Source organism: Puma concolor, chromosome A1 (assembly GCF_028749965.1).
Source record: "Puma concolor isolate L17-30 chromosome A1, mPumCon1.1.hap2, whole genome shotgun sequence".
Lineage (NCBI taxonomy): Eukaryota > Metazoa > Chordata > Mammalia > Carnivora > Felidae > Puma > Puma concolor.
This window is the reverse complement of record NC_141667.1, coordinates 127176539-127202484: the sequence shown is the minus strand read 5'-3', so window position 1 is coordinate 127202484 and position 25946 is coordinate 127176539. Positions and strand designations below refer to the sequence as shown.

Sequence of the window (25946 nt, the reverse complement as noted above, 5' to 3'; positions counted from 1 at the left end):
GAGCTGATTGGGGGCAGCAGGGACTGGAAAATGTGAGAGGATCCCCAAACTTGACAGGACCAGCCCCAGGGAGAGTCATGTAGCTCCAGAGCTGGGCCGGGCCTAATGAGCCAGGAATTGGCATTTCTGCAAATATGTTCCTTTCTAAAAGGAGAACTCATTATTCTAGAAATTGCATTTCTGAATTCATGAAGGTAAAATTACACCAATTAAGAATCATGCCTTTTCTTCTCCAAATGAATAGAAGCTCAAAATACTGCCAAACAAAATCCTGGGTCAAACTCCATGAAAAAATATACCTTATTACCAGAAACACACACAGATGTGAAAAAACAATAACTGGTAACATGCCTTTACTTAACATTCTATGCCTGATCACGATCAAGTATCATTTATCCATTCACTCTTTCATCCATTAGTTCGTTTGTTCCATTCATTCATTCATTCATTCATTCCTTCATTCATTCAACAAATATCTGTCAAACAGAGGGCCCTGTGGTAAGGGTTAAGGAAGCCAAGGTCCCAGCCCTGGATGAACTCCCAGTCCAGTTTACTGATGATACCTTCACATGTTAGTATGTTTTGGGGAGAAAAAGAAGGAGGGGTAAAAAGAGCAGCAAAGAACAAGATGAGATGACTTCAAAGCCACGACCCATATATCCCACACCAACAACTCCTCATTCTCCAAAAGCACTATTATGTTACGTTCTGCAGAAAAAGAAAATGCCCTGCCCATCTTTTGTCTATGGGCACAAAAGTGACTCTTGCACTTGAGCTGCCCTGCCTGGTGGGCGTGTCCCTGGATACAACATAAGTCACTCTCTGTGACATATGTCTGCACATTTATTGAATGGATCATCATTTTCTGGGGACTACCATGTGCCAGGCACTACACTCTGCATGGATGAGCATCCCTTAATCCTCAAGGAACCTTATGAAGCTGGTACGATTTTTGCAGTCAAATGCTCTATCCCACTTAGGGGTATGATTTTTAATCCTATTTCACAGATGAGCAAACTAAGCCACAAAGGATAAACTGGTGTCCAAGGTCACAGAGGGCCGACACCTAAATCCAGGCTCCTCCGCATGGTGATCCCCAGTGCCTCCTGCTGTAATTGCTGGCCTTACGTCACGCTCTCCACTCTAAACTGTGAGGACACTGAAGGCCAGGACTGAGTCAGGTTCATCGCCACCTCCCCGGCACCTTGCAGAGGGACCACCACACAGCAGGCACTTAGCAAACGGTCACGAAGTGGATAATAAGGATGCAAGTAACAGAACAAGCCAGTAGGTGAATGTTGCCCGACTCCATGCTGAATCCTCAGCTGGGTCACACAGTAGAAAACAGCAACATCCAAAAGAAATTCAAGCGAAAAAGTCTCCCAAGTTTGCTTATTATGAAGATGTTTGCTTTATTATCCATGCTTTTAAAGCATTTTTGCAACTGTTCTCTTTTTAAAAGATGTTTCTTTTGAGAGAAAGAGTGCATGTGCAAGGGCACATGTGTGCGAGTGGTGGCGGGGGGGTGGGGGGGCGGGGAGGGAGAGAGAATCCCAAGGAGGCTCTGGGCTGTCAGCGCAGATCCCGACCCAAGGCTTGATCTCACAAACCATGAGATCGTGTCTTGAGCCAAAATCAAGAGTCGGATGCTTAACTGACTGAGCCACCCAGGCACCCCACAAGTGTTCTCTTTTAAAATGACTCACTTAAATTAATACCCGGCTGGAGTAAAACAGCAGCCATAGCAACGTGGCCGGCAAAAACACATCTGCCCAGATGGGTATGCCTCACTTTGAGAAAAACCGGGATAGAAATCCCATACATCTATGTAGAAATATATGCAGGGAAAGGCACTCGAATTATAAAAAGGATTCACCATACATTCCCTCCAAATAGCCTGTTGCCTTGGAAATTTCGGTTTTAAATGTCTAATTTCAACACTTTCCAAAAAAGAAATCTTTTTAACTTCTATCCATCATGAGGAAAAATGACCCATCGGTTTCAGTTACTAAGAAGCATACGTGGTTTCATGTTATAAGCGTCTAGGCCAATATGTGAAATTTATAGGTACATCTGGCTGCGACTACATTCCAGAAGTTGTAACCCCACTAACCGAGGACCATTACACACGACACACTTAGGTCTCATTTCAGGGAATCTACCTCAACAGAGCAAACAAAAAATTCAAAGCCTTTCCACTTTCAGTCAATGGCTCAGATAAGAATAGATCCCCATTTTAGGAACTTATCTTTATTATTATAGCCACGAGGGTCAGACCAGCAGAACCATTCATTATGATATTTTCTCAGACTATAATTAAAATCGTCTTATTGACATGAATATTCATACTCCTGCATAACTGTTGGTATAAAAGTAAGCATGAATGTCAGTCTTCTCTCCCAAGGAAATTAGCATCTGAAACATTTCTATGGAGGAACAAAGCTACCTAAAATGATGAATGAATGCTTTCCTTTCTGGGAATACAGGAACTAACGGGCAATTATTCCTCCTGAGCCATCTCAAGGAAAGCGGCCTTCACCCCTGCCCAAGGCTTCAGGCACGGGGTCTGTCTCTGTCTGCTGGGCGAGCCTTGGACTGCAGGCTGAGAGGGTCTTCCTGGTCTCTGGCATCTGAAAGGCCACACAATTGTCTTGCTTCTGTTACTATTCCCATCAGACAGGACACCATGAAGCCTGAAGTTTGCTTGTTTTATTTAACACAAGAGGGACTGCTGGCCTTTTACCCTGCCATATGTACAGGCTACTGGGAAGATGGGAGGAGAGGCTGCAGACTATCGAGTTATTTGAACACATGCAAGGAAATCCGGGCATTCTGAGAAGATTTGTTGAAATGCCTCTGTTTGGTTCCTGCCCCTGCTTTAAGGGTGTATGTGGAAAACCACTGACCGGTAAGGCCACCATCACAGCCGCACAAAATACTGCCAGGAGGCTCTGTGACCAAACAGGTCAGTGTCAGTACCACAGCTTAAGTGGGAACAGAGCTACTGCTAGGAGCTGGTAAGACCACTTAGTATGTGCACTGGCTTTCTGTTTATGCACTGATCGGCAGGGAGAATAGTCCACAGGTTTAAATAAGTCCCTCTATTAAAGCAGTGCCTCCAATAGGGTGATCACAGACTCTTAAGAATGAGGACTTGATACAACTGGGGGAAGGACTCCCTTCACCCACCTTTCGCCAGCTTAGCCAAACATTCCTTTGGCAACAGGGAAAAGAAGGGTGGAATTTTAGAAGGGGATACTCAGAAACTGTTACTAAGTACCTGCTCTGCTCCAGGACTCCTGTTGGCTTAGGGCCAGAGTGTGCATTCTCAGAAGGGGCAACATTTCTCTTCCAAGGGGTAAAGTGATTTTTGAGGGATAAAAAACGTCTTACTCTTGTTAAGTATAAATCTCAACCATACATATAGGACACAGATACATGGTATATTTGTGGTATTGAAATTCCAGGGAGGGAGGAAATTAGCAGACAAGAGTCTAGAAAGTCTCCTCAGGAGAGTGAAAATGGAAAAACTGTGGAGAAACACCGGTATAGACTAAGGAATAGGCAACAATTCTTAGCTTCATGGCGCTAATATTCTACTTGTAGAAGACAGATGACAAATAATATGTATAACATATGCTTTATTAAGTGTAAGTGTTACGGAGAAAAATGAAGCAGGGACAGGAAGTCAAGTCTGGCCAGGAAGGGACAGAGGAGAGAAACCAGAGAAAATGACCATTTCCATTCATTAATTTCTCAATTTTCCTCCCAATCATGGTCTGTGACTTCAATATGAGAAAAAAAAAAAAAAAGAAATTCTGATGACAAATTAAAAAAGCAGCCCCCCTAACCAAGGGTAACCCATTACAGAGTACATAATGAGCTATAATACAGAAATTTAAAAAGTAAAAAGTGTGATGATCAAACAAGAGATTTCTATATTGTACAGGTGAAGGAAGGAGCTGTTCCTAAACAATGAAAAATAGCACGAAATTCTTAATGACATCATTTTTAAACACCACCTTTGATGACGTATTTCCAGCAATTCACACGTGTCCTTTCATTTTCTTTTTCCTCCCAACTGAACACCCAGTTGACTGTTTTAATTCCAATGTCCATCCATTTGAGACTAATGATTGGCCATTTAGGGCATGCTTAATGATTCCTGATGTTATCTCCACATTTCTGACACCTAAACTTCAACACCATCATTCTCATTTTATCACAGGTGTTTATGAAATAATGAGCAAGAAAAAATGCACTACAAGTTCAAAGAACGGCTCTAACATTCAAGTTGTACCAGCAAAGGTGATGATCCAAAAACATGAACTCTAAGAGTTCATGGCAGGCCCCCTCCCCACCAGAGCTCAGAACGCCTGTCTACCAGGAAACATCTGAAGAGTGATGTAAGACTAGTCAACATAAGTACATCCATGGACATCATTTCATAATGTACTATATCACTTTGTTTATGCAAAACTTGAATCTCAAGAAGTCGGAACTACCTTCGGGTAATACACCCAATGGATAGTAAAGCTTCCAGAGTCACTTCATGAAGTTTACTCCAGAAGGAATTTCCCCCGCTAACTAATAATGCCACAAAGTTTCCAACTTCCTATAACACTCCAACATCTTTCCAGATGCTAAACAAAGTTATTCTCCAAGGGAGCAACTGATGATTTGAAAGGAAGAACAGTACAGCTCAGCAATGTTTGTAGGCTAAGTTCAGCCTCCCAGTAGCTTTGCCACATCTTTTCTATGGGGAAATTAACAAGAAAAGCTCTCGGCTTAATATATTATTGGAACTTGGCTACAAGCTAATTGGGGAAGAGAAATCATAGGGAAATGCAGCCAGCTGCTGGAAGTCTCCAACACAAATCTGGAAAATGGTGAGACACTTAGTAGACAGAGGATTGCTTAACATATAGGCAGGGTATAAGAGTACATGTGATTTACTATGTATTTAGCTACATTTTTCCCTCAGAGTAAGTGACACGCTTTCAAAGCACACAATGCAAAATTGTGGCCCATGAGGAGGAACTAGCCAAATAGAAATCCTTAAAGAATTTTAGCTGGGAAAAGAAGCTGGTGTAAAAATCAAAAGGCCAGTTCCTGAGTCCCAAGGCACCCATCTACCTACAGACTTGAGAGTCAGCAAGAAACTTGAAAAGACATCACCGATCACCCTAAAAGCAGCAAGCTGAGGTTCAGAAATTATCTCTGCTAAGCCTGAAAAAAGAGTTATCTCACACATATGCCTTCATGTGAGTCTTCTAAATCTCAGCCCAGGTTTCTCCCCCACTCGCCCTTCAATAGAATAAAATCATTACTGCTGCCTATTTATAACGAGATGGAAGTCCACAGAGAAACGTACAGGAAGCCCACGAGACCCCTGACCCCTCCCATAGTGCCGCCACAACCTGGGAAGACAATTAACCAGCTCAGCCCTGCAGTTTTTAATGGCCCCAATCATAGGAGACCAGGAGAGCAGACCCAGCCCGATTTAACAGGCACTTTCTCACACGTGGTGCATTTCAAGTGTAAAACAGTTCACTTCATTTTCTTGGTTCCTGTTTGTGCTTCTAAAAGTATTCTTGGAGAGATTAAGGACCATTCTCCACCAAGAGCATGAAAGCTCTTCATGCTCAAACCCTTTGCAGGGCTCTATGCCGCAACGTCTCAACTGAGCCGGCCCAAGGGCTAGAAGCAGCAAACACAGGTGTTGCTGAAAGCGCCCCTCCCCCTCTCACCATCACCACCAAGGGCTGGTATGCAAACAGAGCGGGAGGATGTGCAGACACATGCTTCTTCAGACAAAGTGTGGACGTGTGCTCAGGTTCCATCTTGACCAAGTTACTTGCTATAAGCCTCACTGTGACTCCCTATGAAATGGGGATAGGAAAAGCACCCGACAGAGGTGATGATGAGAATGAGATCATGTGCACAAGGCTGGGCAGTGCGATGGCACACAGAACCTGCTCAACAGTCGTTAGCTGTCAGCATCCGTATCACAATCAGGTACTAAGAGATACTGAAGAACTCCCAGGCCTTACTCAGCCCCCATCCAGGGGCTCCCTATGCTTACATCCCTGCACAGAACTCTCTCTGAAAGGTTCAGACACATGCGCCCAGGCCCAAACACAAACCTGATCGTCCACTCGCTTGCATGCGAAGGCACGGAGCATACAAGCACACGGCATATCTGTGGGCTGAAGCAGGGGTTCCCAGCTTGACTGTGCACTGGCGTCACCTGGAAGGCTCCTGAAAATGCAGGTTTCTGGGCCCCATCCTCAGCGATGCTGCCTCGGTACGTCTGAGTTGGGACTCAAGAATCTGCATGTCTGATGCACCAATCCAAGGACCACATTTGGAGAACAAGCATGCCAAAGGAATGAGAAATAAGAGACAAGAATGGAAATAGGGGTAAATGAAAACAAAAGCCACCTGTGAAAAGCTCAGCCCCAAAGGGAGTCTAGAGCCCTTGATGGAACCAGGGGCCGGCCCTCTAGCGAGGAGCAAGAATGACTGCAGGCAGGGGTCCTCCCACTGTGGAGGCAGCCATGCAGCACTGACCCAAGGCCACAGCCCAACAGGGCCATCCAGAGGGGTGGGCGTCTGACAATGAGACCACTGGTGGGACGGACACCATCCCGCTCAGTCACTGTGAATGCAATGCTGCAGCCGAAAGCCTGCTCACAGGGAGACTGATGGGCATATTTCATGCTAATTCTTCTGGAGTGGGGAAGCTTTTATTCTCCTCATGTCAAGAAGAAAATGATGGCAGACATTTCCGGTAGAAATGCCACCGCATTCTTTATAATGTCATTCAGCTGCTGCAGAATTAAACTACTGACCAAATGAATCTGTTTACCGAACAAACTGTGGCTTGATCTTCTTGCCCTGAGGGCTGAAGTGTCATGCTGCCCAAGCATCCACATTTATTCTAAGGGATGTCAGACCATGAAGCACCGTATACACAGGCGGGGGCTTTAATGCTATGGGAGGAAGCCACGCCAAGGGTTGTCACCTACTCCAGCATGCTCGCCCTTTCTAGGGCTCCCCATTTCCCTCAGGGTTATGTCTGTTCAAAGCCTCTAGCACGGTACATGACTCCTTATTTCCATAGCTTCACAGGTCCTCGGCTTGCATTCCCTGAGCACAGGCACCTGCACCCAAGGGCTCAGGACTCCTTTATCTCTGGGCCTTTGCTCGAGCCGTTCCCTCTGCCTGGAACACTGTCTTCTCCTGCCTCCTCCATATGCTTAACTCCTATCCATCTTTCTACTATCAGGTTAAAGATCACCACGGGGTGCCCAAACAGTATCTGCCATGGATTGAATTGTGTCCCCATCCTGGAAAAAAAAAAAAAAGAAAAAAGAAAAAAAACACCTCCTACGTTGAAGCCCTAACTTCCAATATGGGAGCTATGTGGAGGTGGGGCCTTGGGAGGTAATGAGGATTATTAGATGAGGCCACGAGGGTGGGGCCCCCTAGTGGGATCAGTGCCCTTATAAGAAGGGGAAGAGCCAAGTCTCTGCCATGTGAGGCCAGCAAGAAGGTGGCCACCTGCAGGCCAGGAGGAGACCTCTCACCAGAAATCCAATCTGCAGTCATCCTGGTCTCAGACATCCAGCCTCCAGAACTGTGAAATCGAAGTGTCTGTTGTCTACGGTATTTTGTTACAGCAGCCTGAGCTGACTAATGTAGTGCTCCTCTAATTCCCATTCACAGCATTCATGGTTTTGAGAAGAGTATGTATCCAGATCATAAGGTCTGTGAGGCCAAGAGACATTTACTGACCAGAGTATCTGGAGAACGTAGTAAAGCTTTGAAATAGGTGTAGTTAAGTGCTGAGCAAACATTTACAAATGAGTGCATAAGTGAACAAACGAATGAATGAATGAATGAAGAAGCAAGTGAACGAATAGTGAGCAACTGCCTGCCTCTTTCAGGTCCTCCCTTGATCCATCTGCAAAATGAGGCATTCTGGCGGAGGACTTTTCACAAAATTTGCAATCGGGGACACAGCAGGGACTCCAGAACAGCTGCAAAGCATGAAGCTCAGAGCGTGTGGGGAATCAGAAGAACCTGCTCCAGGCCACTTCTGGGCTCTGGGAGCTACTCAGCTTTGAAGGCAGTGCTGGACCCTGAAAACAGAGCCCTCAAAGCGGGGACCCCGCCAACCTGGGCTTCCAAGGAAGAGTTTCAAAAACCCTTGTAGAAACAAGGGCTAGGCTAACCTTAGAAATTCTGCTCTAATCAGTTACATGTACTAGATTCCAGGTGAAATTTCATTTGACAGAAAAATAGATTTTACTGCTTGCCAAAAAGATGAAATGCAATCTGAAACTCATGGTTATTTTCTAAAGCTTCAGTCCCACTCAGTCCCAGTGGCCTTGTCTCTGCAGAAGAACTTTCCAAGGAGAGCAAATTGAATTGTTTGCTGTATTATGATTTACACCAGCTCATTTCGTAGGGTCTTGAAATCCTAGTGACCCGCTGGTTCTGGTATGACCAGAATAAAATAAGAGTCTTTGGACATTAGTCCTCTATGGCCCAACTCGGTGTCTGCTGTTGAGATGCACAGAGGAGCCCAAGAGCCTTCCATTTTGGTTTAAGGAACGAGTCAACCAGTAGGCCAGTGTCTGTACAGTCAGGGAACATAGGCCATGACCCGAACCCAGTGGCTCTCTTTGAAGAAAAGACCCATGCCTGTAGAACAGAGCCTCAGATTTTGCCAAGAGACCCGAGGACAAGTTACCACAGGGCTCCTATGAGCAAAGCAACAGCCAACACTACCATTGTGTCTAGGTTACAGACCACGAGAGCAGATTAGTGACATCAGAGCATGCGTCTCAGACCCTGCCATCCTCTAGGTCTTTGCTGTCCTCCTCCCTGAGGGCTTCCGTGGGGAACAGGGGCTGCTGGGAGGCGGATACACCTATGAACAGAAACCACAAAACTCCGCCATCTGGATATTTCCCCACCCACCCCTGACACAGGAATGGTGCGAATCCCACACCCTGAACAGAACTGATGAAACCGAATGGCAATGATGAGCAAAGCCAGTCTGGTTCCATTTTCTCACTCTTCCCCCTTCGGTTCTCAGCAGAGAGAAATGGGACCTGCTTTCAGACCACTGCCAGTTGACCCGAGAAACCCTGAATGACTCAAACAAGCACAGGGCCTCACAAATGGTACATGGCCGGTCAAAGTGCAGAGAAGGCTCTGGCCAACATCCATGACCCAGTTGGCTGCAGCAGCACACTCTCTGTAAACATGGTTCCCGAGCCCTCCTGTGAGACCTCTGACCTTACATGCCTCTTGGCAAGACCCCATCCAGTAAGTGAGAGAAACACTAGTCATCTTGAGAATAGCACTTGCATGCTATTTAAGTCGAACTGTGGCACAAAAGTGCAAAGATTTTTAAAAAACATCACCTCCAGGAACATTTTAAATATGTTGTGCCGAGGGGCAGAAAGTTTATACAAATATTATATTTTCAGTTTAATTACTACATAGTAGCTCTTGCCCAGGTTATGGATTTACCTCAGAGCCACGTCAGAATTTAGGAACACTCTGCATATACCTCTGCAATCACTCATAGGTCTCCATATACCAACTCACTGAGACTTAGCCTGGGTGATGGCATCAATCTCTCCAACAAGATGGGCTCATACACTGCGAATAAATGCCATGGGAGCCATCTGGGCAGCACTACACCAGACTTTCTTCATTCGGATTGGGGGGACTCCTGATGAGGCTGGAGCTGCCCCTGGAGACGCACCTCATCCTCCCTAGACACAAAGGGAATCCTCGACTGACCTAGTCTAGGAAATAGCAGGAAACTGAAAGAACAAAAAAGAATAATGCATGTATTTTGACCTCTCCTCCTAAAGTTAAGAGCAGTAAGCTACAGGAAGAACAAAGAAAGAAAAGAACAGATATCGATCTTTGGGACAGTATGACTCAGGACACCTAAATGCCTGTGAAAGAAACTCGCCATGAACCAGCCAAGCAAAGGAACGCATCTTACTAGCTCATATCAGCCAACAGCTCAATGGGTGCCCAGTCTTGAGGATGACCAGGAGCAGGGACTGGTCTACCACTAGGTCATGAAAACGCAACCGTCTGGTAGCTCCCAGGCCCCCAATGTCGCCAGAGTGAAGGAACAGAGTGCACGGGAAGATGACACTCTCATCTGAATCACAAGGTGACCAGAGGAAACAGGCACATCTCCTAGAAAGGCAGGTGGCTATTGTTTGGGCAGAAAAAATAAGCGATCTAGCACAGAGAGCTCAGATAAAGACACCACAGGCTGAGAGCAACCTTGTCACTGCTACAGGGTGGCAGGCAGTGAAGACCGCCTCTGGACCCTGAAGGAAAGGCAGTCTGCCACTACCCAGTGTTCTGCTCCTGCAAAAGGACAGAAGTACATGCAATGGTCAGGACTGATCAAAGACAGGACCAGATCCTCTGGACCCTGAGCTCTCCCCTTCTTTCTTTATATGCAATTATCTTAGGAATCCCTCCAGTTACTGTCTAAGAGCAGCTAAGAGCTGCTGAAGGCACGTAGGAAGCAAGTTTGATGACGTCCCATGAGCAGCAAGCTTCTGAAATATTGTGCAAGAGCCTTGTCTCAAACCAACAGTGTCTCAGAAGAAAGGCCCAGTCAGAGAAAGATCTTCAAGGGGTTCTCCTTGGAAAGAAAAGGGTTGCCCCACAAAATGCAAAATGGACCATAGGATAAAACACCAAGAGTTTAAAACACACACACACATACACACACACACACACACACACAACAAACCTTTGCAGTCTTCATCATCTACTAAGAAGCAAACATATGGGTCATGTTTATTTTATTCTTTGGGCTTATTTAGAAATTCCAACTACAGTGAATCTTCAGTACTCTTGCAAGAAAAAAATAAAAGACGCTTCATTTGTGAAATTACTTTTGGTAGTATCATTACCTGATTAGATCAGAATAAAGCTCATAAATGAATTAATTTCTAGTAATCTATCAACTTTGAGACGGGAATTTTAGCTGGTGTACCCCACAATCCTTTTCTGTGTATTTTTCTGAACATTTCATAGTAGGGCCTGTTTAATCATTTTTAATATCAAAATATATTAAATCTGATTCTACCACATCATGTACCTTTTTACACGAAATTTTTATTGAGAGCATTATAGATTCACACGCAGTAGTAAGAAATATTCCAGACAGATCCCTTTATCCAACCTCACCAAATGGTAACATCATCTATGCTAACTGCAATGCAAAAGTACAGTACAATATCACAACCAGATCTTCATATAGACACAATCCATTCATCTTATTTGGCTTTTACCAACTGTACTTGCACTGTATGTGTGAACACGTGTGTGCAGGGGTTTAGTTCTGTATGATTTCATCACGTGTCGGTTCGTGTTCTACCAAATACAAAGCCAAAATACAAAACAGTTCCGTTACCACAAGGACCCCTGGTATCTCCCATTTATAATCACACCCTCCTCCCTCCTAACCATCCTTAGCCCTCTAACATCACTAACCACTGACAACAACTAATCTTTCACTCAACTTCTAAATTTGTGGCATTTTTAAAATGTTATCTAATTGGAACTGTATACAGCATGTAACCTCTTAGTGCTGGCTTTTTCACTCAGCAAAGCCCTGGAGATTTTACCTCTATCACTTCACATATCAATAGTGCAGGGCTATTTCATTCCATGATACGCATGTACCACAGTTTAGCCAAATGCACCCCCGGAATTCTGGCCTGATTCCAATTTTTAACTGTTATAGACAGAGGTGCTATGGACATTTGTCTGTACACCTTAAACTTGCACAATGTTAGATACCAATTACATCTCAATAAACCCGGGAGGGAGGGACTTAAGTGGCTCAGTCAAACATCTGACTCTTGATTTCAGTTCAGGTCACGGTGTCACAGTTTGTGAGTTCAAGCCCTGTATCAGGCTCTGTGCTGACAGTGCAGAGCCTGTTTGGGATTCTCTGTCTCCCTCTCTCTCTTCCCCTCCATGCTTGCTCTCTCTCTCTCTCTCTCTCTCTCTCAAAAATAAAATAAACATTAAAAATAATTTTTTAAATAAAAAAATTTTTAAAAAAAAATTAAAAAATTTTTAAAAAAATTAAAAAAAAATTTTTTAATAAAAATTTAAAAAAAGGAGAAAAGTAAAGAAAAAAGAATACAAGAAAAGTTTGGCAGCACTCATCTGGCCATTTAGCAACTGGTATGGTTCGGGGCACCTGGTGGCTCAGTTGGTAAAGCGTCCAACTCCGGCTCAGGTCATGATCTCGCAATTCATGAGTTCGAGCCCCACGTCATGCTCTATGCTAGCAGCTCAGAGCCTGGGGCCTGCTTCGGATTCTGTCTCTCTTTCTCTCTCTCTCTCTGCTCCTCCCCCCACTCACACACGTGTGCACTCTCTCTAAAATAAATAAAAACATTAAAAAAATTTTTTTAAAGAAACTGGTATTTTTTCCTGTATGTGAGCTGTATGGTATATTTTGTGTTCAAAAAGTCAATGGTTATAAAATTTATTTAACTTTGATTATGTCCTATGCATTTCAGTCTTAGTCATTCACATAAAACAATCTCCTATGTTTAAATTTTTTTTTTCAACGTTTATTTATTTTTGGGACAGAGAGAGACAGAGCATGAACGGGGGAGGGGCAGAGAGAGAGGGAGACACAGAATCGGAAACAGGCTCCAGGCTCTGAGCCATCAGCCCAGAGCCTGACGCGGGGCTCGAACTCACGGACCGCGAGATCGTGACCTGGCTGAAGTCGGACGCTTAACCGACTGCGCCACCCAGGCGCCCCAAAACAATCTCCTATGTTTAAAAGAAATTTGTGTACAGGCTTTGGTATGAAGGTAAGTTTTCATTTTTCTGGGATAAATGCCCAAGAGTGCCTTTGCTGGGTTGCACGGCACTTGCAGGCCAGAGCAACTCTAGCATTTTACGTTTCCACGAGTTACTATGAGCAACTCGGTTTCCCACATCCTCACCAGCTATTTTTCACTCCAGCCACTCTTACGGCTGTGTGGTAATATCTCATCGCCACTTTAATTTGCATTTCCGTGATGAGTAACGACACTGAACTCATTTCATGGGGGTATTTTCCATCATACGCAGACTCTTTCCTTGGTGAAATAACCCTCCATGGCTTTTGTCCATTCTATGATTGGTTTGTTTTCTTACTCTTGAATTGTGCGAGATAATTTGGTATTCTAGATACTCGTTCTGTGTTGGAACTGTCACTTGTTAGTATTTCCAGTCTGGAACTTCTTTTTGCACCTTCTTAACAGGGTTCTTCACAGACCGCATGATTTTAACATTTTGAAGTCCAATTTACCCATTTCTCTTTTAGGGATCATACATTTGTTGTCAAGTCCCAGAATTCTTTGTCTAACCCTAGATCATGAAGATTTGGGGTTTTTTTTTCCTAAAAGTTTTACAGTTTTACACTGAAGTCTGTGATCCTTTTAAGGGAGCTTTTATATAAGGTACAAGGTTTCAGGTGAGGTCTCTTTGTTTGCCTATGGACGTCCAACTGCTTCTGCATCGTTTTTGGCCAAGGTCAGTTTTCTTCCCTGGAGATGCTTTTGCACCTTTGACAAAAATCACTTGCGCTTACTTCCCTGGTTCTGTTTCCAGGCTCTCTATTCTGTTCCATTGATCCATGTGTCTGTTCCCCTGCCAATATCACACTGTCTTGATTACTATAGCTATATAGTAAGCCTTAATATAAGGTAGACTTCCTCCTGCTATTTTATCTTTGTCAAGATCATTTTAGCTATTTGAGGGCCTGTGCCTTTCCACATAAATTTCAGAATAACCTTATTTGTGCCTATAAAAACCTTGCTGGAACTTTGATAGGAATTTCTTTCAAACGTGTGTGTCAATTTGGGACATCTTTACTATATGTTAAGTCTTCCAAAGAATGAACAAGATCTATCTTTCTATTAATTTAAGTCTTATTTCCAAGTAGTATTCCATCGTATATATAAACCACATCTTCTTTATCCATTCATCAGTTGATGGACATTTAGGCAATGAGAAAGAATGCAATCTGGCCATTTGCAGCAACGTGGATGTAACTGGAGGGTATTACGCTAAGTGAAATAAGTCAGGCAGAGGAAGACAGATCCATGTTTTCACTCATATGTGGATCTTGAGAAGCTTAACAGAAGACCATGAGGAAGGGGAAGGGGGAAAAAGTTACAGAGAGGGAGGGAGGCAAACCATAAGAGACTCCCAAGGACGGAGAAAAAACTGAGGGTTGATGGGAGGTGAGGGAGGGGGGAAGTGGGCGATGGGCATGGAGGAGGGCACTTGTTAGGATAAGCACTGGGTGTTGTATGGAAACTAATTTGACAATTAATTACATTTTAAAAATAAATGAAATTAAAATAAAATAAAATAAATTTTGATAATCCAAACAAAAAAGTAATTTAGGTCTTATTTGATTTCTTTCATCAAAGTTCTGTAATATTTAAAATACAGATCCTATATATGATTTAAGTTATACCTAAGTATTTCATTTTCTTTGGAGTGATCATGAATGGTGTTTTTAATTTCAGTTTTCACTTATGCATTGCTAGTATACAGAAGTATGATTGATTTGATGTTTCTGTATTCATCTTGTATAACTTTGACCTTGCAGAGCTTCCTTACTTTTCCCAGAAGCCATTTTTTTTCTTTTGTTAAGTTCTAGGGGTTTTCTACATAGGCAACCACGTCATCTACAAGTGAAGTGTGGCATTCCTTACCAATGCCTTTATTTCTTTTTCTCATCTTATTGCAGTAACTAGAACTTCCAGTTCTTTGTTGACTAAGAGGGGTGTGAGCAGATTTCTTTGCCTCATTCCTCTAAACAAGCATCCCCCCCCCCCATTCCAGGGCAACTGGTGTCTGTTGGCTGAGGAGAATTGGATCTATGAAGAGATGTCCCCGAAGGTTCGACAGGCCTCCCCAAGGTGCCCAGGTGTCTCAGGGGAGGAGAGGGGAAGGAAGAGGAGTCTCGGGCTCACAGAGACAAAGAAGCTTCCCAGACTGGATCACCTGTTGTGTGGGGCCCTCTTTTGCTGGTGTCTCCCTGCCCCAGACACTCTGGTATCTCTCATGGGGAACAGTAATCTCAGACCAACAGGGAATAGAAACGCTTGCCGTGGCCACCGTTCTCAGTGAAGCCAAGTTGCTGGGTTCACTACTGTTATTTTCAGGACTCCTATTTTATCAAAACAGGGATGAGCCTGGGCTGCTTTCCGATGCTAAGTTCTAAGTCAGGAAACACCATTCTGTTAGGTCTGTGGCGGGGGGGAAGAGGGTGGTGGCAGAGAAGATGCCCTGCTGCTGTGCTAGCCTTCCAGTCCTGGCACCCCAAATCCAATCACCTTTCTCTAACCACCTTCCAGAGTTATCCTTTGGTTACCTCTTGTGCTATTTCCAGGGCTTACTGTCATACTTTGCCAGGAGGTGCAGGGAAAAGCAACTTTAGGCCATCTTGTCCATGTGAGAAGTTGCACCAAGTACCTTTCTGTTTAAAAGTGAGAGGGAATGAAATCTTTCCTTCAGCAGAATTCCAAGTAATTTATGTAGATCCTGCTTCCTCCGGGGAGGGGGGAGAGGGGTAGAGCTCAATTCCTGGCTTTCCCTCTTGAAGGCGGGCTAGATGCAGTGACTTGCTTCCAAAAAAAAAAGTAGGGAAAAGGTAAAGTAGTAGCTTTACAGAGGACAGAACCATTGGTAGAAACCAAGCAATGAAAAGTGTAGAATTTTGCTAACAGTCCGTTGCCAATACCAGTGTGAGTTTTGACAAATGTACTATATAGTAACATGAGATGGTATGAATGGGTCAAACTGAGTGATAGATACATGAGAAGCCTCTCTAGGTGCATCTGGGCAACTTTTCTATAAATCTAAAAGTGTTCCCAAGCAAAAGTTCATTTTTAAAAAGTTAAATGAAAAATAATCCTATTCCCAAATACCAAACATATTTCCAACAAAAATCTCTAATCGCACAGTTGAGGTATCTTTTACTTTAGGGCAGACAGGGCAATGACATTAAAGGGCTTTAGGGCCAATAGTGCTGACCTGGAAGTGTTCCACTAAGCACCTATCATCCCATCGCAGAGACAGCATGGCTACTGAAGTGAAGAAAGAGTGAGCTATTTGCGTCTGCCTTCAAGGAGGCAGTGATCTGGAGATCAGATATATGGCGCTGAATCACTGACTAAAGGGGGGCTGAGGCCCACGGAAAGATCCAGGGTCACTCAGTCTTCCCTGTATGAGTTTCTCGGTGTCAAGGGAGATATGCTATGGAACGCTATAAGGAATCCTGAAATATCCAGACAAGGGAGCCGTGGCCAAGCAATGTGCCCTGCTGGATGACACGTATCAACCTGCAGCAGGACTGCGTCACTCACAAAATCACAGCAGATACCTGGGTGTTTGTGTCCAGATTACCGTCATCATAACTGCCATGTGATCAGTTGTCATTACCTGCAAATGAACCACAGGCAGACCTTCAATAAAGTAACTGCACCTGAAACCCGAAAGCCTTATTTAAGCCATGGATTTCAACCTGAGCCCTGATAACAGCAGTGATGGCAACTGCTACGAGGAACGTTCCAGAAGAAGTAAGTGTGGCTACACGTGGCAGGAATATGGGCAGAAAGATGCCTAGGTTGGAAGGCATGTGTACACGCAAGATGTTTGTGGGTGTGCGTGCATGTGTGTGCAAGGCTGCTAGATACACGTCTATGGGAAGATACCGGTGCGTGTAAAAATTTATGACAGGTGTACGGGTGCCAAAGAATGGCAGGCAGGTGAAAATTTCTGTGTGCTTCTACCTAAGAGTAGTGTGGATGTGTTGCTCGAAGTGTAGAGGTGTCTGTGTGTGAGTGTGCAAGGGGGGACGTGCAAGCAACACAGCAAGCAACCACAGGTGGCTCTGTGTACGATCATCAGGACTGTAAAGGTCTGTGTGGACTACATACGTGAATACATGAGCCTATGTTTAAGATTTCTCCTTTGACTGAGGTCCTGGATAAATAAAGCTCTAATGACACTCCACAAGGTCAGTACCAGCCCCAGCCCCACAAAGAGGGGGCCCTTGTTCTGGCCTAGACGGGGTGGAGCTTCTGTGGGGCTTAGGAGACACGCCTATCCAGAGCTCAGGCTTCCCCTTTCTACCCCATGTGCTTGGTCCCTAAAACCAGTTTCCTGTTCAAATGGCCCTGAACCAACTTGCAGGCCTGTCGTCTGGGCCTCTCCTCCAGATCTGTCCTTTCAAGGTGGCCGGAGCTGCCAATGAGGGCCCCCTCTGCTCAAGGAGAGACTCTAGGCCAGTGGTTGGCAGTGAGGAGGGGGTTTGAAGATCAGCCTTCGGACAAGAAGGCGGGCATCTGCAGGTGGGCATGCAAGGCCCTTGTGGAGCAAGATGAAGGGAGGTGGGAAGACAAGGCATGCTCCCGCCACGCAGCCACATCCCAGGTCACGACGACAGTTCACGTGTCAAGGCAGGGGGATCGAACACATGTTATTGTTAATGGCATGTTCATGTGATTATCTTACAACTTAATTATTTAGGGGATGTGAGCCTCCCCTTACACTCTTGCCGCAGGCCCCAGCTGTGCACACACACGTGTGTGTGTGTGTGTGTGTGTGTGTGTGTGTGTGTGTGTGTGCGCGCGCGCGCGCAGCCTGCTGGAGCATCCGGGAGCCCAGCCCACCCCAGGTTCCAGGCCCTGGGCCACTCATCAGTGGAGATCAGCACTGGAGGTAAGGCCATTTCTGACCTGGCTGGGGCAGGCATGCTTTCCTCAGACTTAGCTCACAGAGGGGTCTGTCTTGCACTCCCCAGAAAGTGATCTAGTTAGCATATCAATCCGAACCCAACACACACGCACCCACACTGACCAGAGACGTGTCTACTAACCACAGAAATACGTCAGTCCAGAAACCCCTAGACCTGGGCAAGATACCCGACTATAATGAAGAGCTACTTTGAGCAAACAACACATGGTCACTGGTAAACCCACAGCATCCTCACAGCCCCAAACTGAAGCCACTCAGATCTAATTACTCTGGGGGTGACAACCAATGCAAGGACAAGAGGCACATTATCGAAAAGCACTTTAGCGCTGCTCCAGCTCACAGCCACGCTGCCCTCGATAACGACTTTACCCAATTAGCTTGCAAGCAGTCTGCCTTTTGTAAATCAGCGATGCCAGGGAAATGAATTCTGCACCCGGAAGGGAAGGGCAAGCGACTGGCAACTGCATGGAAATCATTAATTGGCTTGAGCCTTTTAGGTTAAGTGAATTATCATTATTTCCTCTGTTTGGTGGCCCTGTGCGGAGATGAGGTCAAGCGGGCAGCCCACCATGATTTTCAGCATCTTCCTGGCATCCTCATTCCAGGAAATGTAACGAAGGCTTTGTGTGCCTGTCTGGGAGGCTGCCCTGAGGCCGCCGGGTCCCTGCCTTCCCAGCATCCACTTTTGGTTAGTCTCCGGAAGGTACATCATGCACAGGGGGCATGTGAAGAAAACACGCACATCTGTGAACGGCTCACACTCAGAAATGAAGTCTAATGAGTTGGCTTAAGACCTCTTGCCTGGACTGAGAGGGACATTTCACCAGCGTGTTTAATCGTCCTAAGTTCACAGAAAGCTAGGCTCAGCAAATATGCGCTTTTGTGAACAAGACACAAGGTGGGAAACAAATGATTTGCCCTTGTTTCTGGAGAGCAAATGGAGAAAGTAAAGCGTACTTCCCAGGACCCATAGGTGACAAGTGGACTATGGAGCTGGCATAGCCACTACACAAACCCTGTAGAAGGGGAGAATAGTCTGTCGTTCTCAAGGCAGTGCTTCTCACTTGTAGTCCCTGTGTGTCACCATCACCTGCAGGCCTTATTAAAACAGAGTTGGGCCTCATCCCTGGAGTTTCTGCTTCAGGAGATCTGGCAGGGGCTTGAGAATCGGCATTCTAATGAGTTCTAAGTTCTAAGATGCAGAGGTGGCTGGTCTGGGGACCATACCTAGAGGCGACTGCGTAAGGAAACCATTCCCTTAACTTCTAACTGCGTGTAACGACTCAAAGTTGTTTAAAAAGTAATCAAGCATGTGGTTGAGATTACGGACACCGGGGTCAAGCACATCCAGGTTCAAAGTGTGATTCTATCCCTGACTGGCTGTGTGATCCGGGGCAAGTCAAGTTCACCTCTTCAAGTCAGTTTTCCCTTCTGTAAGTTAAAAGCAACTCCTCCCAGGGCCATATGGAGGACCAACATGAACGAACAAATGTAAATCCAACCTACTTACATATCCAGCTACTTAATCTAGTTAATAGTGATTTTTCTTGTTAGTTCTTATTAGTACTAATAAAATGTTAATAAATTATTTTCCAAACTTTACCTCCCCAAAGAGACAGACCTTATCTTTTTTTTAAATATAATTTATTGTCAAATTGGTTTCCATACAACACCCAGTGCTCATCCTAACAAGTTGCCCTCCTCCATGCCCATCACCCACTTTCCCCCTCCCCCACCTCCCCATCAACCCTCAGTTTGTTCTCCATCCTTAAGAGTCTCTTATGGTTTGCCTCCTTCCCTCTCTGTAAACTTTTCCCCCTTCCCCTCCCCCATGGTGTTAAGTTTCTCAAGATCCACAAAAGAGTGAAAACATATGATATGTCTTTCTCTGCCTGACTTATTTCACTTAGCATAATACCCTCCAGTTCCATCCACGTTGCTGCAAATGGCCAGATTGCATACTTTCTCATTGCCAAGTAGTATTCCATCCTATATATAAACCACATCTACTTTATCCATTCGTCAGGTATCTTAACAGTTTAAATTTTCATTCACATACATGAACACACTCCTAAACAGTGCTTGAAACTAAATGTTCCTTTAAGACTAGACATGTTTCCTAAAATCATGTTCACAACATGAAATTATTTTAAAAACCCTCCTTCACATACAGTCTTTTAAATAAAGTAAGCGCAAAAACTAACAATTATGCATAAAAGAAAACTCAAGGCCAATTTCATTCATGAATATAATGCAAACAGTGGCACAAAGAATCAAGAAGCACAATAAAAGAATGTTACATCATGGCCAAGTGGAATTTATACTTGTAATGCACAGACCGCTCAATAGTAGTAAATCCATTAAACTAGTTTATCATAATAAAGAGCTCAAGAGTAAAATCATGTAACCACCTAGACAGTGGAAAAGTACTGGATAAAATTCAACAACCATTCTTAATAACAACAACAAAAATCATTCAAACAAAAATAAATGTATACTTCTTTGACGTGATAAAATGTATTTATCTCAATCCCAAAGCTAGGATCATACTTAAAGATACAACACTAGAATTCAAGCCGACAAGAACCAGGACTAAGAAGCGTGTTCCCTATCACCATGGTTATTTTACATCCTACGAGAGGGAGCCAGGAAAGGCCTAAAGAAACACACAAATTGGAAAGAGGTCACATAAAAGTAGGACTATTTACAGACAAGTTGATCAGGGCACCTGGCTGGCTCAGTGAGAAGAGTGCGCAACTCTTGATCTTGGGGTTATGAGTTTGAGCCCCATGCTGAGTGTAGAGATTACTTAAATAAATAAACTTAATAAAAATAAAGACAAGTTGATCATATTCTAGGAAAGCCAAAACAACAATCAACTGAAAGCCACTGTCAAGCAAAAGACAACTCAGAAAGTTTAGCAAGATACAAAATTAACATGTAGACACTTACAGGTTCCTTATATACAAACCTCCACCAGTTAGGAGATATACTTTAAAAATTACATTATATGTAATATAAAATACCTTAATAATGGGGCACCTGGGTGGCTCAGTCAGTTAAGCGCCCAACTTCAGCTCAGGTCATGATCTCATGGTCTGTGAGTTTGAGCCCCGCGTCAGGCTCTGTGCTGACAGCTCAGAGCCTGGAGGCTCCTTCGGATTCTGTGTCTCCTCTCTCTCTACCCCTCCCCACCTCATGCTCTGTCTCTGTCTCAAAAATAAATAAACATTAAAAAATTGTTTTTAAAAAATAAAATACCTTAATAAAATAAAATACCACAATAATTAAAATACCAAGGAATTAACTAATTAATACACTTGCAAACCTTTAAGAAGAAAACTTTAAAACCCTTCTAACAGACATGAAAAAAGACCTGCACAGTTAGAAAGAGATACAATGTTCCTAGACAGGAAAACAGATTCACAAAGATGTCTACTTTTTCTTAAGGTCATTTATAAATGCAATGCTCTCTTAATGGAAATATCATTTTTAGTTTGGGAATTATACAAGTTGATAATTAAGTATATTTAGAAAAAGATAAAATACTATGAAGAAAAGGCCAAAACAACTTTAAAAAAGAAAAGGAATGAAAAATAGCAGTCCTGTCAGAGACGTGAACATGTGACAAAGCTTTAATATTAACATCATGTAACAAAAACACAAAAAAACCAAAACAAAACAAAATTAAGATCATGTGTTACGGGCACTGGATTTGACTATGAACACAGACAAATGGATCAGAATACAAAGTCCAAAAATCAAAGCAAACTCAGTACACGGTAAAAGTGAGCATCTCTACTGTGTAGGGAAAATATATATTCACCTAGTGATGTAAACTTAACTGAAGAGCATCTCAAAAAAAAAAAGGGGGGGGGGATCACTTCTCTGTCTTAAAATACACACCAAAATAAATTCCCAGTATGTAAAACCAAGGTGGGAGAAAAAAAAAAAATAGGACAAAGTATTTATTAACCTGGAAGCAGAGAAGTCCTTTTGAGTCATGCCTAAAAATCGACAGATTTTTTAATCAAAGAAGCCACAAAAGCCAACACCAAGAAATACAAACACATAAAAATCAAACTTTAACCTAGCAATATATCATAAACAAAGTCTAAAGTTAAATGCCACCCCTGGGAATGTCTTATCTGCTTTCAAATTACAGGCAAAGTGCTAATATCTCTAATATATAAACAGCTTCTAGAAATTAACAAGTACAAGACATAGGACTTAACTAAAAAAAAACGGGCAAAGGACTGGAACAGACCTATCTTTGGCAAGGCTGTTTGGACAAAGTTGTTCCCAACTACTTACCACTACGGAGGGGCAAGGCATAATCTGACAGCAGTCATCCAAATTATAAACACATATATCTTCTGATCCATTAAGCCGTCTTCTGGCAAGTTACCATCTGAAGAACGTGCACATGATGTGTGAAATGATACATGCACAAAATACTGGAAAACTCAAACGCCCATCAACAGGAATGGATTGAATCAATTATTTGTACACTGAAATACCACACAGCTTTAGAAGAAGAAGAAGAGAGAACAATGATCTCTACATAGATACGTGAAGACCTCCAAGATATACTGATACCTGCAAAAAGCAGGGTACAGAACATTGCCTATAATAGGCTGTTATGTTTTAACAAAAGAAAACACAGAATACACATACACATGCTAAGTAACAAATGCTTAAAAACATTTCAGAAGGATACACAAGAGACCAATAACAGCGGTTATTGGGTAAGAAAATTGGGCACATGGAGACTTTTTACTGTATTCCTTGCTATTTATTTTCATTTCTGAAAAACATCTGAACGTATCGTCCTACTTAAAAACTAGATTGAAAAAACAAAGTAAATAGCAAGAAATGTGACTGTTCTGCAGATATGCCCTGGGAGGTGCCTCACCCCACTTCCAGCTGAGCCCCTCAAGCTCCCCAGGGTCCTTGCCTGAGGACTTCTTTTTTCCGTAACAGCCAGCATCTGGGGAAAGCCTGTGAATACCACATCATCAGGAGCTCTTTTAAATCTCTCAAAGTTATAGTGCAACCCACCCAAAAGTCGAAAGCAGGCTAGGGTTGTATATTTTAAATTCATCACTAGCGCCTCTATTTTCTTGTGTGTTCGGCCTCATTTCTCTAGTACCAAAGACATCATTAAGAAGGTGATTTTACAAAAATCAATAGAAAAAAGGTTAGTATCTAAACACAGACTGCCACATTCGTAGGTGGGGACCGACCAGAACAAACTGGCTTGAAGCCTCTGAGATACCGGAAAACCCTCCATCTCCCTGGGTTACCAAAGACCCTAAACGAACCTGCCTAAGAAATGGTTCTGACCAAATCCACGATTACATCTCAACAGGAATTCTGCAGGTAAATGCCATAACTTAATGGAGTGACGGTGCTGCTGATTCAATTTTCTGCTTGCATCCGTATCTGCTGAATCCCTTATTGTGAATGAACAGGGCTGGCCTCAGGTATAAGACCTCTGGTCCTAATCACTGCAGCCACCAGAACTAATGACTGTAATGACTCGAAACTGATCAGCTAGAGGGCCGGCCTCCCCCGAGGCACCACTCTGTGGGCCTGCATTAACGGCACAGGCAAGGAGAGCCAGCATCCAAGGCAAGGAACAAGGATTAAAGGATTATCTCCCGAGATAAAAGCAATGAGGATGAGACCGTTTCTAATAAGGTGGGAACAGCACTCTTTCCAAACAGTGGCAGCAACCTTTTCAGTAAATATTCCAAAGAAGGGTGTTGCAGCTTATGTTATTATTGATGAAAGATAGAACTCTAATAAAAATTCAGTGAGTATAAAAAATGTCAGAGATGGTTTCATTTCATGTGTAATAAAGTAAGACACATAAAAATAACATGTTGGCTATAAAGAGACTATATAGCGTTCGATACAGGTACGCCAAAGCACAAAGTGAGGCACTTAAAGAGACTGCTGGTGGCACAGAGATTCACAGAAAAATGAATGGGCCCAAAACTCAATGGGCACAAAATTCAGATTTAGCCTGGGATGCAGAGAGACAGCGCTAGCAAATACGCGTCCATCAGGTGACTGCGACCTGCAGCTTCCACTGTGCAATTTACAACACAAAGGACAATTGGTTTCTAACACCTAAAAAATGGGCCAGCCTGTCTTAAGTTTAAAATCACAAGAACTCGGGGCACCTGGGTGGTTCAGTCGCTTAAGGGTCAGACTTCGACTACGGTCATGATCTCATGGTTCCTGAGTTCAAGGCTCGTGTCAAGCTCTGTGCTGACATCTCAGAACCCAGAGAGGTTCACTTCAGATTCTGTGTCCCCCCACCCTCTCTGCCCCTCTCCCGCTTGTGCACTGTCTCTCTCAAAAATAAACATTTAAAAAAAATTTAATAAAATAAATTTAAAAAATAAACTAAAATCACAAGAACACAGGGACGCCTGGGTGGCTCAGTTGGTAGAGCATCCAACTTCAGCTCAGGTCATGATCTCATGGTTCGTGAGTTTGAGCCCCACATTAGGCTCACTGCTGTTGGCCTGCCAGCACAGAGCCCACTTCGGATCCTCTGTCCCCCACCCCCCCCCAGCCCCTCCCCTGCTTGCACTTTCTCAAAAATGAATTCATCAATTAATTAAAATACAATAAAAATCGCACAAACATCAAGTCCCTGGGTCTCAATTGAGGCGCGTCCTGCCAGAAGACAGAGTCCCGCATGACGGTGGTCATCAGGGTCTTGTTGGGTCTGGACAGAGAGCTTGCGCACCTGAAGAAAGCAATCAGGACTACTGGGCCTGCATTTATGAGGGCAGATGAGTCCTCTGGCACCTGGGCAGGCCTGGCCTCACCAGATGCTCTGCCATGCCAGCACCTGTCACCTTGGCCCGGTGCCCTCCCGCATAGGAACTCAAGTCAAACCCCAAAGTAGCAAAGAAGTCAGGTTTTTTCCAAAAAGGCATTTGACGAATTATTTTTTAAACACTGATTTTACAACTGCACCCAGGACAAAGTTTATCTGTATCTAATAAGAGAAAACAGCTCCCAAAAATGGACACAAATGAGTAATTCAAAATTATCCCTTAAGAATTTAAAGAAAAAGATAATCACTCTTTCTCCCCCACTCCTGCAAAAGTTGAGGAAGCATTAATGAACGTGACCACCTTTCCCACTCAAACTCGAAAAGAAACACTATGGGCATTAAGCAGCCAGGTGAGAGCTAAGATAATTAATTGTAAACACATCATGTTTCATTAGGATTCTCCTTGATGCCAGTATGAAAAAAATCAATGATCTTTTCTACTTAATAGCCAATCTGAAAAGCAATTTTAGAAAAATAATTGGTTTCAGAAATGAAAAAAACACATGGACATAAGTATATCTTGCCATTACTTTCGAGAGCTTTACAAGGCCATTCCCAGGACTCATGTAACATTTATAAGAAACAATTATACTCCAAATGATTATTGTACCAATTGTTGGTTCTAATCAATAGTTAAGGACATAAGCAGAGGAGGAAATTAATTACACATTCAATACCGCTCCTTAAAACTAAAAGCAAAATTGAGGGCAATAGACGCATCAAGCAGTGGCCAAAGTGAACGATAACAAATTGTGGCTGCAGGCACAAGACGGTTACAGAATCAGAATCGCGGGGAGACACAAACCACCTGAGGGGAGTGGGGTCTCATGGCCCAATCACAAATTCTCTGAAGCATGAATTCTCTCACAGCTGCCTTGGTTAAAATATGTCTTCTAAGGAGCTTTAACGACCTGAGATAGACTTCAAGTATGGAATCTATGACAAGAAAAAAAAAAAAGACTGAGTCAGAGTAATGCGGAAGGGCAGTCTGAAGGATGAAGAAGCATGAATCAGGTCAAAGAAGAAACCATGGATGGAAGGGGGCCCACAGCAGGCAGTGGCTGAGCACGGCCGAGGCTAAGAACGAAGCACTGCTACGAGGCTAGGTGGCAGAGTGGAAAGGGTAGGGCAGGGCACTTTGAGGAGAAGCCAGATGTGAGAGTGGGTGCCTGGCCCAAGACCTGGCATGTCACCAGCTCAGTTCTCACACTGAGGACCCCTGGATGCCCCACAGTTC

General features: G+C 43.7%; 1 protein-coding gene and 1 long non-coding RNA gene across 2 annotated transcripts in view; one reads left to right on the top strand and one right to left on the bottom strand.

Moving 5' to 3' along the window:
• Window positions 1-25946, bottom strand: part of SPOCK1 (SPARC (osteonectin), cwcv and kazal like domains proteoglycan 1) — a 520792-nt gene that overhangs the window by 235129 nt on the left and 259717 nt on the right. The window lies entirely within an intron of this gene.
• LOC147584444 (uncharacterized) lies at window positions 862-10954 on the top strand. Its single transcript, XR_015250033.1, has 2 exons — window positions 862-943; window positions 4229-10954. It is a non-coding gene; the product is annotated as an uncharacterized LOC147584444 (long non-coding RNA).